Below are 7,500 nucleotides of genomic sequence, written 5' to 3' on the forward strand. Positions count from 1 at the left end.
TATATATATATATATATATATATATATATATATACTGTATATATTTATATATATTTATATATATATATATATATATATATATATATATATATATATATATATATATATATATATATATATATATATATATATATATATATATATATATATATATATATATATATATATATAACGGATTTTGAGCGAATCAAAAAATCTATTTTTGGGCGAGATGTCCATGTCGTCCTGATGGAAGTTCCTATAGGGTAGCTACCTAGGGTATATTACAACTACGGCGATATTCCCAGAGAATTTACCTTAAGGTACCCAGAATTCTAACTCCTGGAGCGAATATCCCTAATGAAAGGGATATCGCGACATATCAGAGGACGTATTCTTGACACGCCACATGGCAATCTGCGCCCCAAACAGAGATAACACATCGAGGGGTCAATTGGCAAGAAACGAAAACGGGAAAGAAAAAGGGGGAGCCGCTCCCAAGGCTCCCTCTTCTCCAGTTTCGTAAGCGTGCCTGGCGCCAATCCTGGCGCCATCTGTATTCCTTGTAGCGTACACGAGGTGCTACAGATACTGTATGTAGGGAGAGGTCCTACAGCCCTTTCATGGAAAGGGAAGGGCGGGTCCATCAGGACGACATGGCCATCTCGCCCAAAAATAGATTTTTCGCTTCGCTCAAAATCCGTTTTTTGGGCTCAAGCCATGTCGTCCTGATGGAAGTATACCAGAGCATTACTGTATCTGTGGATTCTCAGAACGTGCCGTACTCCCCAGAGGTAATTTTTCCCGGTCAACTAGACCTAGAGACCTAAGATGTTACCGTCATACATCTTTTCAACTAACCATAAACTATGTTAGAGCTTCCTGCCCCCTAAAGGGAAGAGTCCTACTAGACTCTGGAAAAGTCTCGAAGAGTACATATACCTATGTATGAATACCAGGCAAGCTAATATAGTGGTCTCACCCTATATTAAGTAAAGCATAGTTTGTAAAGAACCACAGCGTTAAAATGAAATATCGACCAGTTCTCCGCACAATACTTGTATTGGACAAAGGTTTATATCCGCATAGGAGGAAACTTGTAAAACCGCCACCGTCCCCTTCTGGGACGGAGTCCTCCCGTCAAGGGAAAGCTTAAACCAATGCAACATAGCTTGCATAAAGGAACAATTCTATTAGAATTATCCCAGATAAAGTACATAGAACTAATGCTCAATTATACCAATAAATTGACACAGGTGAAGGAGACGCAAGGTTCTCAAGAACAAGTTTATTGACAAACAATAAATAGACAGGTTAACAACAATTATATATATATATATATATATATATATATATATATATATATATATATACATATATATATATATATATATATATATATATATATATATATATATATATATATATATATATATATATATATATGTATATATATATATATATATATATATATATATATATATAAGAAGAGGATAACCCAAAACTTTAAGCATAAGTATGATAGTAAACAGAACTTGTTTATCTGAAAGAAAAAAACATTATTGCCACTTTTAAGATACCGAGGTATCAAAGTCATAAAAGTCTGTATTACAAATCAATCACATTAGCGTTAGAAAACGCTCGGCACACATGTCTGCACTTATGCTAGGTTCACCTTTGGAAATGGAACAGTCTACGTGGGCAACTCAGTGCCCCAACTTAGTTTGTAGTACCGTATGTAACTACACACTCACCCTGGAATTAATCGTCCCAATTAAAACCACTGTTCCTCGCAGAGTTAAACAGTAGGGTTAACGACGCGACCCACTGCTACCACAGATCTCTTTAGTTCCTCTACTTGCTTCGCATAGTGGCGAAAGAACACTCTGGAAGACTTCCAGCCAGTGTCTGAACGGAGATGTTCAAAATCCATACAATTAAAGAAATTTAAGGATGAGGCAACTTTCCTCGGATCGTGACCTGCGGGTGTACTGTCAGGATCCGCTCTGCGAATAAAATATGTGATTTTCAATCTGAGTTGATTCAGAGATAAATTTGAGCCTGATGTTTCTCCCCTGAGTAATTGACCACCCTTGAAGTCTGAAGTTCTACGAAGATAGACCTTTAGGCATTCTACTGGACATAGAGATGCATCTTCTTTCAGAGGGCAGATTCTCCAGGGCCCCCACCTGTTGGTGGGTAACTCATTCTTGGCGAGAAACGTAGGATCCGGAAACAGGTTCAGATCTCCCCCATCCAGGAACTGAACACGTCCTGCCTCTCTCGAGAGGGCTACAATCTCACTAACCCTGGCCCCGGATACGAGTGCAAATAGGAAAATAACTTTTTGTGTCAAATCCTTTAACGCACACTCCTCATTGCTCAACAGAGAAGCGAAATGAAGAACTTTGTCTAAAGACCATGAAATGGGCTTTGGAGGTGCTGAAGGTCTGAGCCTAGCGCAGGCTTTCGGAACTTTATTAAAGATCTCGTTACCGAGGTCGACCTGGAAGGCATATAGAATGGGTCTTGTCAAAGCAGACTTACACGCCGAAATCGTGTTAGCTGCCAACCCTTGACCATGGAGGTGGATGAAGAAAAATAAGCAGAAGTCTGTCGAGATCTCCTGCGGATTCTTCGCCTTGACAAAGGCCACCCATTTTCTCCAAGATGACTCATGTTGCCTTCTAGTAGATTTGCACTTATATTCCTCTAGGAAGTCTATGCTGGCTTTCGAAATCCCAAAACGCTTTCTCACCGCTAGGGAGAGAAAATCATGAGCTGCAGGGTCCGGGTTTTCTGTAATGAAGCGTAGACAGTCGACTTCTGGACTCGCTGGGTCAGAACTGGATCTGGTAGCAGTACAAACTTCAGCCGTAGTTCCAATGCCAGGGGGATCCACACGCTGTTCGGCCACTTGTGGGCCACTATTGCCGCTACCCTCTTGAAGGATCTCAGTTTGTTGAGGACCCTCAACAGAAGGTTGTGAGGAGGGAACAGATAAATCCTGGACCATCTGTTCCAGTCGAGGGACATCGCGTCCACTGCTTCCGCTAAGGGGTCCTCGTGCGGGGACACGTACAGGGGCAACTTCTTGTTGTCTTTCGTTGCAAAGAGGTCTATCTGCAGTTCTGGGACTTGATTCAGAATGAAGGAGAAGGATCCTGCGTCTAAGGACCATTCTGACTCTATCGGTGTGAACCTGGATATAGCGTCCGCTGTCACATTGCGGACTCCTTGAAGGTGAACTGCCGACAGGTACCACTTCTTCTTTTCCGCCAATCGGAAGATGGCCAACATCACCTGGTTGAGAGGTGGTGACCTCGATCCCTGTTGATTCAAGCATCTCACAACTACCTCGCTGTCCATCACCAACCTTATGTGGATCGAGTGACGCGGGGAGACTTTCTTTAAGGTAAGGAGCACTGCCATAGCTTCTAGAAAGTATATGTGAAAGGTCTTGAATAGCTTGGACCAAGTCCCCTGGACTTTTTTCCGATGAGAGTGACCTCCCCATCCCTCCTTCGAGGAGTCTGAGTGAATCGTCACCGACGGGGGAGGTGGCTGAAGAAGAACCGACTTCTTTAGATGTCTGGCTTGGGACCAAGGCCTGAGAAGAGTACGTAGCCGAAGCGGAACTGGTCTTCTCAGATCTCTTCGCGCGTTTGATGCATAACTTCTCCAAACTCCAGTTGCATCCTTTAGCTGTGCTCTTAGCACTGGGTCTGTCACCGAAGCAAACTGGAGAGAGCCCAGTACCCTCTACTGTTCGCGTCTTGATATCCTTTCGGAATCTAGAAGTCTCTTGACAGAACCCGCTATCTCCTTCCTTTTCTTCGCCGGGATGGAGAAACGGTGTGACATTAGGTCCCAGTGGATTCCCAGCCACTGGAACTTTTGAGATGGAGAAAGTCGAGACTTTTTTCTGTTGATCTTGAAGCCTAGATACTCTAGGAACTGGATCACTTGACTGGAAGCTTGCAAGCATTCTGTCTCGGATGCTGCCCACACCAACCAGTCGTCCAGGTAGGCTACTACCTGAATTCCCTTTAGGCGTAATTGTTTGAGAGCTACACTCGCAAGCTTCGTGAAAATCCTCGGGGCTATATTTAGCCCGAATGGCATGGCTCTGAAGGCGTATAGTCTTCGTTGTAGCTTGAACCCTAGGTAGGGGGAGAGTCGACGGTTGATTGGAACTTACCAATAGGCATCCGACAAGTCTATGGAGACTGAATATGCCCTCTTGGGCAGTAAGGTCCTTATGTGTTGCAGTGTTAGCATCTTGAATTTGCAATTCACTATGAACTTGTTGAGTGGCGACAAGTCCAGAATGACTCTGAGCTTTTCCGAGTCTTTCTTGGGAACACAAAACAGCCTTCCTTGGAATTTGATGGACTTCACCCTTCGGATCACTTTTTTCTCCAACAGTTCTTGAACGTACTCCTCCAGAACGGGGGTGGAGTGTTGGAAAAACCGAGGGCACGGGGGTGGAGTGCTGTACCAGCTCCAGCCCAGTCCGTTCTTGAGTAGGCTGTGGGCCCAGGGATTGAAGGTCCACCGATCCCGAAAATTCTGAAGTTTCCCTCCTACTGGCATCATCTCACTTGGACTGCCGTCCTGAGGTCTTGCCTCCCCGACCGAGATCACCCCTGAATCCCCTTCCCCTTGAGGGGCGCCTAGACGAGCCTCTGGCTGCTCCTCTAGGCCTTGCTCGAAAGGAAGTAGACTGCCTTTCGAACGTTGGGGTGAATGCCGTGGACTGTGTCGACACGGCCTGGGGTACCCACCGAAATGTGGTCGGGGTTTGTGCCACCAACTGGGGCACTGAAGGCAATGGCAATTGCAGTTGCTGTTGCTGTTTAAGAAGCTTGGCTGGTCGAGACGGTAGCCTAGTCCTCATAGTCTTCCTCTTTGGTTGAGGACCCTCATCCGGGGAAGACTTTCTTTTGTTAGCCAGGCCCCACTTCTGGAGAAGGTTTCTATTCTCCATGGCGGCCCTATCAACAACTTCTTTGACCAATTCGGTAGGGAAAAGGTCTTTGCCCCAAATGTTGGAGGAGATTAGCTTCCTTGGCTCGTGCCTCACTGTAGCCGAGGTGAACACGAATTCCCTACAGGCTCTCCTCGCCCTGACGAAGCCATAAAGATTCTTCGTCACTGTGGCCAGATGAGTCTTGGCCACTACCACGAACATTTCATGGACCTTGGGGTCACTTGCCATCGTCTCAAGAGTAGTCTGAAGAGACATTGAGGCAGCCAGTCTTTCTTTTGTCTCGAGCTCTCTCCGCAAAAGAAAGTCAGACAGCTTAGGGAGGTCCTCGCCAAACTGACGTCCGGCAATATCAGCCTCCAACTTCCCAACAGGGAAGGTAAGATGGACGTCCTTCCAGTCTTTTTGGTCCATAGACAGGGCCAGCGACAAGGGTTTACACTCCTCCAGGGAGGGGCAAGGCTTGTCGGCCTCGACTACTTTTAGAACAGCCGCAAACCCTTTCTGTAAAAAGGGGAAGGCTCTAGCAGGAGAGGACACAAAGGAAGGGAGCTTCTTACTCAATGCAGCTACCTTTGAGTTCGAGAAGCCCCTCTCTTTCATCGAGGATGAAAGCAAAGCTTGAGCCTTAGCATGGTCCATCACTATGACCTCCTTCGGCTCTGTCTCCTCCTTTGAAGCTGGTTCCTTCCTCAGCCGGACATAACATTCCGGATATGACCCCTTGCTGGGCCAGAATTCCACCTCCTCTAGGGGAACTGAGCCCAACTTATCCGAGATGACGATCTTTCCAGTCGTCATCGGCATGTTATACTGAAGAATACTGGTACAGTATAGAAGGTTATGTGCCGGCCGGCACACACCATAACTAGCTTTAAAGTATACTACTTAACAGCTATAAGGCAGCAGAACGCTGGTTCAAATGCATGTGCCGGCCGGCAGTAACTGCCGGCCGGCAACAGCCCATGTCGGCTACACAAGGTAGCACCCGGCTGCCGGCCACACTCTTGGTGACCGGCAGATAAGGGCTGACATTAGCCGGCCGGCAAAGGTACACAACCGATGCCAACCAGCAGCAAAAGAACCAGAGGACTACGACTGCCCGGCTGCCGGCCTCATAGGCCGGCAGCCGGGTCGGGTACAGCACTAGAAGAAAACAGAATGGATGCCGGGATAAGAGCGTAAACAACCTCCAAGCCCGGCAATCCGAAAGAGTGCATATAAGGAAGGGGAGAATCTAATTCAGGCTTCCTGACCAATGCCGTCTGACTCACAGGCAGGCATAGATGAGGGACCAAGAGTCTGCCGGCAAAGGACTGAGTCAATTCCACATCCTAACCTATCCTAGGTCCAGATGTAGAATGACGTACAGTACTGTAATGGCTAGGCCATTACGGAGATAGAGGGGGAAGGGACAAAAGAGGGTCCTACCAACCTTGCTTTAGTGAAGGATCACCCGCAGCCAAGGAAACTCATCTTAGCCTAAGGGAGATCCAAGGAGGGAGGCCAGCAATACTTGCCAGCTCCTAAAGAACCAAAGCAAGGAAGGTGTTGCTACTCCCAGGGAAAGAAACTTATCCTCCCACCGAGAACAGCAACAAGGACTAGTCTGCTAGATCACAAAAGAAGGAATCATCTCGTACAGAAACCTTCGGTAGTGACCTAAGGAGGCTAAGCCTCCTATGCCTGTGTCAGGCCAGCGAGGGAGACTCTACCCCAAGCCAGACGAACACAGACTCAGACTAAAAACTCTGTTGTTCTGTCCCACTCTGAAACCAGACTTACTGGAACAGGAAGGTACAGTAACACCCCAGTATAGTTTTATCGAAAGTTAATTCAGATAAACCACTTAGGGATAAGCCCAAGGCTTAAACAGAGGGAAAGGGATTGCATAACTTCTCCGAAGAAAAGAAAGCAACTAGGGAGTATGAGAAAGTATACTAACGCTCCATAAGCAACTTAGCCTAGGCACCAAGAGAATCGATTACCTAAATCACTGAAACTCACTCATATACTATCTTGGAAATATTCAACATAATCTTAAATGTATAAAAAAACAGCCTAAAGCTTCAATAAAATTTAAATACACTCGGAAAACCAAAATCATGCAGAAAGTACTAGGACCAAACGACTAGGCTACATGGCCTAGCGTAGGCCAGAGTTGGCGAATACTTCGCCAAAATAATACTAAAGCACGAAAGGAAATCCTATGTAACGCTAAATAGCTAAAATTTATTAAAGCAAAACAACCGGGAATGTCGCTCTGGCTAACTAAAACTCATACCTAGCGAGCGAAAGTGTCCATGACGCCTCCGGTAGGCTACGGCTCTTGTAACAAAGATTAATCCTATTAATCAATTAAAAATTTACCAAGAGCCTACATTTATACATAAAAGAAATGGTACTCAACTTATCAGAGGCCGACGAAGTTGGAGAAGCCATGAAAAGCTGAAAAAATCCAAGATTTGCGAGAAACACAGGAAAAAACACCGAGTTGTTAAGCTACGCAAAAAGGAATACAGATGGCGCCA

This window comes from Palaemon carinicauda, chromosome 23 (genome assembly GCF_036898095.1).
Source record: "Palaemon carinicauda isolate YSFRI2023 chromosome 23, ASM3689809v2, whole genome shotgun sequence".
Taxonomy (NCBI): Eukaryota; Metazoa; Arthropoda; class Malacostraca; order Decapoda; family Palaemonidae; genus Palaemon; species Palaemon carinicauda.